The sequence below is a fragment of the Agelaius phoeniceus genome, chromosome 10 (assembly GCF_051311805.1).
Source record: "Agelaius phoeniceus isolate bAgePho1 chromosome 10, bAgePho1.hap1, whole genome shotgun sequence".
NCBI classification, from domain to species: domain Eukaryota; kingdom Metazoa; phylum Chordata; class Aves; order Passeriformes; family Icteridae; genus Agelaius; species Agelaius phoeniceus.
Window position 1 is genome coordinate 14,238,185 of NC_135274.1, and position 9,946 is coordinate 14,248,130.

Genomic DNA, 9,946 nt, shown 5'->3' on the forward strand with positions numbered 1-9,946 from the left:
TCCTGCTGCTCTGGTTGTTTCCATGAGCCTTTAAAATGAAACCAGGTCCAACACCAATTTCTGAGGCGGACATTTTAATTGTTGGGAAAACTTTAAAATCGAAGTTGGATTTTGCAGGTATTCATTGTCATCAGACCATGGGAATCTTGAAATACCTTTAATCCACATTTACCTTTCATTTGAAATAACAACACCCCCCCAGTGCTAGCAAATTGTATTCCTTTAACATAGGAAATAAGAACCACATATGTTTAATATACTGACATGTGCAACACTCACTTGGTACATGTGGCCCACTGATGTGATCATAGGCTTTGTTCAAGTTAGCTCTTCAAATCAGAAGGTAGTGTCACCCTTTCAGCTCTGGATATCCTGAGATCCCACACCTACACTACTCCCACCTATTCTGATCCCCTGCTCAGTGTAGCACTAGAGCACTGGTATTGGAGAGGAGAGAGGGAAAGAGGCTGGGGGTGATGGAAATCTTTCAGAAGCCCCATAGCAACACTTCTATGTGTATTCTCTAATTTTGGAGTCTTGGAATTTGATTGCTTGTTTTGTTTTTGTTTTAGTTTTTTCTTTTTGTAGGATAACCCTACTCCCAACAAGTAAAAGGCCTTTGAATGTCCTCCACCATGAACCTTCCTCCAAAGCCCATTGCCTTCCTCTCCTTGTCAGTTAAATGAGAAAGTCATGTCCCTGTTTTGTGATATTAAACCTCAAGCATTCCTACAGCCTCTCTCTCCACCCATGCTTGGGGAGGGCTCTGGAGGTTTGTCCCAGGAAGGTGTGTGGCTGTGCAGGCACAAGGGAGGCCACAGCCCCTTGACAGAAGTTTTGCCACAGCCTGAATGTCTGCCATAGCCTTTTTTGAAGAAGTTTCTGAAGCTGAACTGAATGATGTGCTTGTGTGCTAGTGTTTGACTCTAGCAGTCTATTTTCCATGCAGGGACCTTGGAGTTTCTGGCAGATATTCCTCAGGCTGGAATCCAGACAGCTTGTCTGAGCACAGAGAAAATACTCTCCTTCAGTCCTCAAAATATTAGGAAAAGACACTGTATTTGCTGCTCCTTGGATAAAAGCATCCCTAATGGTGAGTGTGGTCTGAAAATAGCATGATGGACCTGCCTCAAAGGAGATTCAACTTGTGGGTTTGCTGTATCCAGAGCAGCCCAGGCCCTGCAGGGCTGTGTCTGTCACCCACTGCAAGAGCATGAGGGTGGCGCTGGGCTGGGGCAGGTGGGCAGCAGGGGCAAAGGGCAGAGTGAAGGCAGATTTGGGACTGCAGAGTGGGAACAGGGAGGTCAGAGGAGGGAGGAGAGACCTTGCAGCCTCCCTCACTCCATTCCCTCCACCGTGGGGCTGTCCCAGCTCTGCACTGCAGCCCCTGCGTGTGCTCTGTGCACCTTGGGCTGGGAGGATGAGGGCAGCCAGGCTGTGGGATGGAGGGGACATTTCTGCTCTGTCTGCCCATCAGTGGGCTGCAAGTCTCCAGCTTCCCTTGGCCTGGCAGGCACAGGAAGAGCACAGGGCTGCATCCACATGAATGGGCTTGTCAGGGTCAAGGATCCAGTTCCACTCTCCTCTGCCCAAAGCAGAGCAGATTGTAACCATTACCTGCTTTGTCTATGCCTTGAGCATGCTCTGGATTCAGTACAAAGACCATAAATGCTCATTAACTTCCCTGTCCAGCCTCCATGAAAAGATTCCCAGCACCTGGAGTAAGCCTATAATGTTGGCTATGGCATACAAAGAGGTTGCTTTCTCTCCACTGTATATATACATTTATTGTTCAAGTTACTTTTTGTAATTAAAATGGCAATTAAGAAATTAAATATCTAGGCTTTCAAGCCATAGACCAATTTTTATCCTTAAACGTGCAGGAAAAAAAATTGAATGGAGGAGATTTCTATTCTCATTTGCAGTATCTCCAGCCTTTTCATTGTTTAATTCACGTGCATGCAAATGTAGGGATTATGCAAGCCTTGGCAGGGCATGCTCTGGAAGTTGCATCCACTCCTGAACAATTTAAGGAGCTTTCATGGAGTTTGGCAATCCCTTCCAAAAGTGCTGAATCTAGGCCAGGACTTAGGCTAGACTTGCACGGTGCTATTAGAAAGCATAGGTTGTGTGCAGTTAGCCTGGGAGCTGGAGAGCAGAGCTACAGTCCTGCTTCTGTCCAGTGGCCTTAATAAAGATTCCCATTTATATTCATTACTGCAACCAAGTCCTGCCTCTAATCTATCGCAGGGGACACTACAGATATATTATTTCTTTGTAGTCTCAAAATGCTCAGATGGTTTTTAACCTTATTAAATCTAAACCCCTTAAATGTGCTTCTGAAGCAAAAGTTTTAGCAATAAGCCTTTCAAAAAGTGCAAGATTTACAAAGCAGATTTATGGCTGTGCGGTGAGTTAAGTAACGTTTCTCTCAGCATATCATTTCCCAAAATTAGAGGAAATTCCCTACTTCAGCTGAACAGGGAGCATTGGGAATGTGTATTGTGCTGGTAGATCAGGCTGTTAGTGCTCTAAGAAGCAGGACAACAACATGTTAATCTACCTAGATGATGTTCTGATGGTTGTTGCATTTCAGGAAATAATAAAACTTTGTTTGAATTACGTAATGCTTCAAAGTCCTCAGGATTTCACATTTACTGTATGAGAATAAAATTGGTCATAACCTCCCAGAGTCTCTATCTTTGTTTTTTAATAGAACCAAGAAAACAATTATTTTAAAAGGTTAAACCACAATCACATGCACTGTGGCTCCATGCAACTATGGGATTGTTTCTAAGTGTGCAGGTACTATCTTGGTGTTTACAAGTAAAGGATCAGGCAGAGTCTTTCAGAGCCTCTGTGGTACATGATGCAGCATCATGGCAGTTTACTTCACACACACAAAAAAAAGGCACACAGGTGCAGAAGTTGTAGATATTGATGAATCTGAAACTAAAAGACAGATCCTCCTAGTTAGCTTAGGATTGTTTTTCTGGTCAGAAATGATGTAAATAATGGTTAGCTGAATGAGAACACTCAGTGGTACTAAAATAATATGCTATCAGGTTTTTGCTATATTGTGTAATAACTAAGCAGTCTTTTTGGCTACAGAAAGAGGAAACAGTGCATAGACTGCACTTTGATTTCAGCATTTGGTAAACAGTATGATAATGCAGATGTTTGTTCATTTTTCACCTACATTTTGGGGCCACATGTTTTCAGTCAAGATTTGGAGACTTATTTTCTGAGTTAACTGTTTTCTTCTAACTGTATTCTTTAAATTATGATTTTAGACAGAGCCAGCTGGAAACTGAGGGGGAACTGCCTAAGACCATCTCTACACTCACAGTAGTTAATTTTATTGTATCAGTAAAAGCAAAATTCTATGAGAGTATAGAATTAAAAGCCAATCAATGGAGGGGAAAAATTGCCTTAGAAACACCAGTGTCAGCATCTCAGAGGCAGAAATTCCCCATTTTATATTCTAGGCAAAAAGAGTTCGAGTGGAGTCTTCTCCCAGCACCTGGCCTGGGATAGGTCACGTATTCTGGCAATTTGGCTAAATAAGCAAGCTGAAAAATGAGCAAATCTACACTGTAAAAGCCTGTAGCCAGATGCAACAGGAAAGCAAATTTGTCTGTCTCTAGGCATATTGGTACAAAATGCAGTTGAGGGATATCTTTCCCCTAGACAGACAAAGCAAAATTTGGACGAAGGTTTATTCCATCTGCCTGTTTTGGACAATGGTGTTCAAGGTGACCAGGAAACACTTCAAAAAAACATACAAGTGTTCCTCTGGAGGAATTTCTGTATTTTTAAGTGCATTAAGTTCCTATATGGGTGGATGCTGATTTTATATTGAGGAATGTGTTTCCTAACAATGTGGTGCTACTGACAACAGGTCTCATCAGTATCTTCCGTACACCAGTCACTGACAATTCCAGGGAGAAGGAATTTCCTTGAGTAACAGTGATTTATAATATGAATCCATTCAAAGTACATCATTTTCTGTGGCTTTTATATTAAGTGGAAATGTGTTAAATGCAGTATGAACCAATTGTTCAAGTGAATTTATAATACGCATTTATATAAATGTGAAGTGTTCCCAAAAATTAATTAACTGAAAGTTTGAGGTTAGGTCTGTATTTATTTCAGGTTCTTTTGTGTATCTTTAAAGTACTAGGAGTTAAAATTTCCACTTCTGAAATTGAATTCTGGGCTATAAGAATACCTTGGAAGTAGATCTATCTGGAGTGAAATCTATATCACTTGAGGAGAATCTTGTTCTAAATATGTATTGCCTTCAAAGCAATAGATACCATCCTTTGTTTGTTTGTTGATAACTTCTCAAATTCTTTGAGGAAAGAAGTCTCGGGGTGCATTTGCAAACTTGGCACTTGGCAGAAGAAGAATTGTGAAGGCACAAAATACTGTAGTGTCATGTTCTTGATCTCTTTCAGGTGATATACACAATGCACGAGGTCTAAAACTGCAGACTGCCAGAGCGATTAATCAGTGGAAGCCAAGGACACAGATTCATGTGTGACTTGCAGAAAATCCATGGATGTATCCAGCTGCCTTCAAGCAGAAGTAACCCCTGGGGGGAAAGGCAGGGTGCATGTCTCCATTGGTCATCCCTAGAGGCAGCTTTAAGCTGGTCCCAGCTCCCCTGTGTTGGGGTCTGTGCTTCCCAGGAGAAGCCTGGTTGCACCTCAGGCAGGAAAACACCCAAAGGCACAGGCCTGGCTGTGGGGATTCCCTGCTGTGGGAGCCCTTCAGACACCAATATCTGTCTTCTTTCCTGTGTGGAAACTTAGGAAAGGGTTGAAATATATCTGAGGGAATTCTGCCAGATATTCATGTATCTACATTTTCTACTCACTCAAGGGGAGCAGTGGTAACCAATATACTAAAAGTCTTCAAATGCTGACAAATACAATTTAGCTTTGAAGGCTGCCAGCAATTCTATGGTAGTAAATCCCATTTGCAATCAAAGGGTGAGTCATTAGCCTTGACATTTGAGAAATGGAGATTACTATGAATTTATGAAAAAGGTTCCCTAAAATGTTTCCTTAGCAACTGCTGCTGAGGAGCCTGGGGCATCTCTCAGGTCCCCAGGCTCAGGAAAGCCTGCAGCAGTGGAGCAGATGGTTTCCTATCCACTTGCTGTATGTAGTGCTAAGGGATCACTATCCCTATCCACTCAAGTCTTGTCTAAGTGAGGAAAAAATGGTGTTTTCTTGTGTTGTTATCTTTACTGAGCTGACTTAATGCTGCTGGAACTGTTGCAATGGGAACAGCTTATTATACAACTCAGGGGTTTGAACAGTATCCTACACAGGGCTATGAGCAACTTGGTCAGTTCTGAACATGACCACAAGTGAAGTGATATGACAGCTTGTTGCCATCATAAAAAGCACACCATTTTATTTTAAAAGGGTTTTGTTAAAAAAAAAATTAGAGAAAGCTTATAGTTTTCCATTTGTCCTCTGTTTCTGAAATGCTCTTAAGTCCTCTACTCAATCTTTTACTTATAGACACAAGTTTTTCTTCTAGGTCAAGAAGACAGAGTAATGAAGACCTTCCATCTATAGGAAAACAACAGGATATTTCTTGACCTGTGGTAAAATCACAACCATCGACAATATTATGTATTTCGTAACTTAGCTGGTAAATTTAATCTCAACACATTTAGTTTGGTTAAGCAAGAGAAAAGTACTTTTCTCTTAGTTAAGCAGGATCCTTAGCTGGCTGCCACATCAACAAAAAAGGTGAGAGACCTCAAGGTGAGCAGTGGGAAGGTGGGAATGAGGGAGAAGGGGACACGGGCATGTGGAGAGACCTGGGTGCTCCTTGGAAAGGTAAAGGGGATGGAGGTAGGAGGCACTGGGGTTGTACAGAAGGAGGAATCTCTTGGATGTACTACAGCAACGTCTGTGCCTTGCCTCAGTCAGGTAGGCTGCGAAACCAGAGATAAGTCCCAAGAAAAGCTGGATGATTGCAAAGCCATGGAGGAATGTCCTTATGGCATCTGCATGGATCAGGGCAGAAAGTTCCTTCTGGACCTAGGGAACAGGTCTTAGTGAAGAAATATGCAGCAACTCACCAGCACATACTGTATTTTTTTTTCTGTTGTACTAAATTAATTCCTTTAGTAAATTAAATTCTAATTTTCTGTTTCCAGTAGTGAATATTCTATTTGCATGACTTCCTATGGTTGTAATATCTTATGAATTTCATGTATATGTGATTTTTTTTCCTTCAGGATTTTTCAGATCTAAGTGAGACCAATAAAAAACCTAACAGCTTCTAAGGAAAAGATACTACTGCTCGTGTAACCCACAATCCAAATATGAGCACAGTTCTTAGCAATTCTACTGCAGAATATTTTCAGGGGAATGGTTGCACTTCATGACATTCTTACAAAAATATGGAGAGTATTAATTTTTTCCAATGGAAAGAAATCCTTTCTTTTCTCTCTGTGAAACAAGACACTCCCCATGTTTCTATTGCTCCTGTGCTGTACATCCACTGAGAATGGCCTGTCATTCTGCAAACTCTCATGTATTTTACAGAGTCAACATTGCTATTCATCTCATGCGACTGCAGCCAATCTTGGCTGCCAGGTGAAACGCGATGTTGAAACAGAGAAACCGTCTCAAAGAAATACAAGCTCTCAAAGCGTGAATGGCTCTGTGGATCAAAGAAGGCATTTTGAATTACACCTGGAAATGAAGCAGAGAGCAGCCAAGTCCCCAGAGCACGGGTGCAGGGATGGGAAGGAGGAGCGGTGGCAGGGCCGGCGGTCCCACCCTCGCCTGCTGAGGCTCTCGCAGGTCGGCTCTGAGCACATCGGAGATGATTGGGAGCAGCTGCAAGCTGAGCCCAGTGCAGCGCTCCCAATACATTCCAGATGATGAATATGATGCAGGCTTACTGGAAGAAAAATATATTTCTGAAGAGAAAAACAATTACTTCTCAAAGCAAGACAATGAAGCTGAACCGACGCTACGTGGGCATAAAATAGAACAGAACTTTTGGGCAATGGCTTTAGCTTCTAACAAATCACCCACCTGGAGATACTTTTGCAGAGTGAGCTTGGATGTATCAGACCCCAAATATTTTCAGAAGTATACAAAGTTGAAAAATTAGGCATTTAAACCTTTATTTTTCTCCAAAGGGACTGATACTTTGTCTTGTCATAGCCTCCGATTTTCATGTTAGCAGAAAGGTGCCCTTGCCAGTCCAAACAACACGTGGGCTGTCTCATGGAAGTTATGAAAAAAGGCTTGGAAACACCACTTGATACAGTGGGTTTCACTGGCTGAATCTTCAGAGGGGACTTGAACGAAATTTGCAAAAACATGTCAAAAGTTAAGTGGCGAAAATCAGCTTAAATGCCTAATTTTAATTTTGTTTGTGCTCTTTGTTGTTTCATTGTGGAGGGAGGGAAGAAGCTGTCTTTTTTCTCCCTGTCCTTTCATTTTGTTTGGGAGAAAATGGACGTTGGTGAAAAGAAGAGAGCTCTGTCAGGGACTGGAAAGAGGTTGTTTATTCTGTTTTGTTTTCTTTAGAAAGGGGCAACTCTTCTAAAACTGGTGATGATCCAGTTAAAGGGGGACTCCGGGTGGGGAAGAGAAAAGAAAACTAATAATCAGCCTCTAAATGACAAGTTTTCTCTTGAACAAAAGAGCAACAGGAGGCAGTGCAGGCAGGGGGTCAGTGCCCAGGGGTAACGTGACCAAAACAATGGCTGGAGAATGTGTGTAGCTCTTGCCACTCCAGAAGCTGCTGCCCCAGTGCCTTCACTGAGGGACTGCAAGGATCAAACCTGATCCAATGCTGGGCAAGTGTGGTGCCACTTCTGGAGTCCTCCAAAGAGGAGGCAATGGCTGACTGTGGGTAATGCAAGGAGGAATTGAAGAATTGCGAGGGAATCGCCCCAGTTCTGAATGACAGAGTGATTGAACAGCCCCAGCCAATAAGGCAGAGCCCCTACCAGCAATGGGGCTAAAGGTGGGGTTTAAAGTGGCTTCAATTAAAGATGGAGACTGCTTGGCAACGTCTGTGCTTCTCTTGCACTTGGTTAATTGCCTGTTGGGGAAAGACAGTGGTGCTGGATAGACTGAAGTGAGATGATTTTAAACTATTATGAGCTTTCACGCAGAAGTTAATTCTGGTTTAGACTAAATTGGTTTTAATTTCAATTCATGAAACTTCTGTGTGGACGAGGCCTATGGCTTGCCATTTTGCAGCAATGGTGAATTTATAGCATATGTGCTGCAAATGGACTATCATGCAAATTCTCCTGGTATTTGCTCCAAGTCCAGTTCCAGCTGTCGGTGGAGATGGAGGAGCAGAATAGACCACTCACATGGCCTCCCATGTAATGCAGATTGGATCCATTGTCAGTCAGATGGACTGGTGGTGTGGGAGCAGTGTGAAGCCAGTTCGTTCACTACATGGTGTGTAAAGCAATGAGGCAGACAAAAGCTGGATTTAAATGAGGGAATATTTCTGCCAAATTTCGTTCTCTGAAGCAGAAAAATAAAACACTTAATGTGTCTGGCAATGTTTATTCTGTGCACAGGGTTTTAGCTGATCATAAAAGAAAAGCTACGTGTGAACATTATCTGGCAACTTCATCATATTCTGAGGAGATGAGAGAGTATGATTCCACCATGGTCTGAAAAAGTATTAGACTGAGAAAGTGGAAACAATTTGGCAGGAAAACAAGATGGCAAGAGAAAAAGAAAAAAAAAAAGGTTCTTTTTGATTAGGTAGGAATTACCAGTTATAATCACAGCAAAATTGTATCTGCCACAAAGGCTCCATTTTGAAAATCCTTGATGTCCTCAGTGTCCTGCTCAATGGCCAGAGGCTTCCCATTTTGCCTTCTTGCTGCTTATTCAAAGAAAGGCAAGATCTGAATGGTTGGAAAATATATGTGCTGCTCATGCAGTAACTTCATGTGCATGAAAATAAAAGAATTCCTTGCCTGTGCACCATGGGTATCTGTGCTGATAAGGAGGCAGTAACTCTCATTACATGCATATTTGAAGACTTGGCCCTGAATTCTACTGGTGAAGTATTTTCCATGACTTTTCCACTGTATCTTCTTAGAGGTTTGTGCTCCAATCATTCAATACCTTGACAGAAATAGAAGACAGTGTTAAAAATAATCCAAAGAAATAATACGAGACCACTTTTAATTCCAAATGATTGAAAGAGCAAGTATCAGCTAATGTGAATGAAAACATAGTTGTGTAATCCAAGTAAGAAGAATGTCAAGAATAACAACTTTGTAACTGGATTGGAAAAACAAACAATTCTTTCCTTTCTTTGCATAATAAATATGGTGTGGGTAGCAAAAAATAACATTTTATGAATACTGTAACGTGTTTTTATTTCTACTGGTTCAAAACAGCATTTGCTTCTTGAAATTAAATGGAATCTGATTGAGGTTTGTCCTTTCAGAGCCTTGTCTGGTACAAGGTAATGCATTGACTACCCTATTGATATTGTAATTTTTCTATTATACATAGAAATTCTCATATTGCAAGTTGCTGGGGCCCTTGATATTTCACAAATTTGGGATCATTAAGAATGTTTTCCATGTCAGAGCTATACTAATTGTGACTGTGTTGATGACATCCACCATTCTACTTAAATTGAAAATTGCTGCTTACTAAAGAAGTTGGACCCTGAGCTTAAGTCCTTGGTGACTGATTTGATTAGTCCATTTGAGTGAGAATAGGGCAACACAGGGGCTATGTTAATGGAACTTAAACAATAGGCCATCACTAATCAGAGACCTCAAGGTTGAAGTGAGGTTAATTGTTATGCGGGTGGTATTTGAAAAGAAGTGTTGACTGGTGTAATGCACTATGGGACTGTAGCATTTGAACATGCAGCCCTAAGGCCAGAGGTTTTGTTTAGTTTCCCA

At 41.7% G+C, this 9,946-nt stretch overlaps 1 long non-coding RNA gene across 1 annotated transcript in view; it reads left to right on the forward strand.

Moving 5' to 3' along the window:
• Positions 1-9,385, forward strand: part of LOC143694883 (uncharacterized) — a 65,162-nt gene extending 55,777 nt beyond the window's left edge. Inside the window, exons 2-5 of the long non-coding RNA XR_013183627.1 lie at positions 950-1,093; positions 4,461-4,590; positions 5,557-5,771; positions 6,266-9,385. This is a non-coding gene — a long non-coding RNA (uncharacterized LOC143694883). The remainder of the gene's footprint in view (positions 1-949; positions 1,094-4,460; positions 4,591-5,556; positions 5,772-6,265) is intronic.
• Positions 9,386-9,946: the final 561 nt, after the last annotated feature.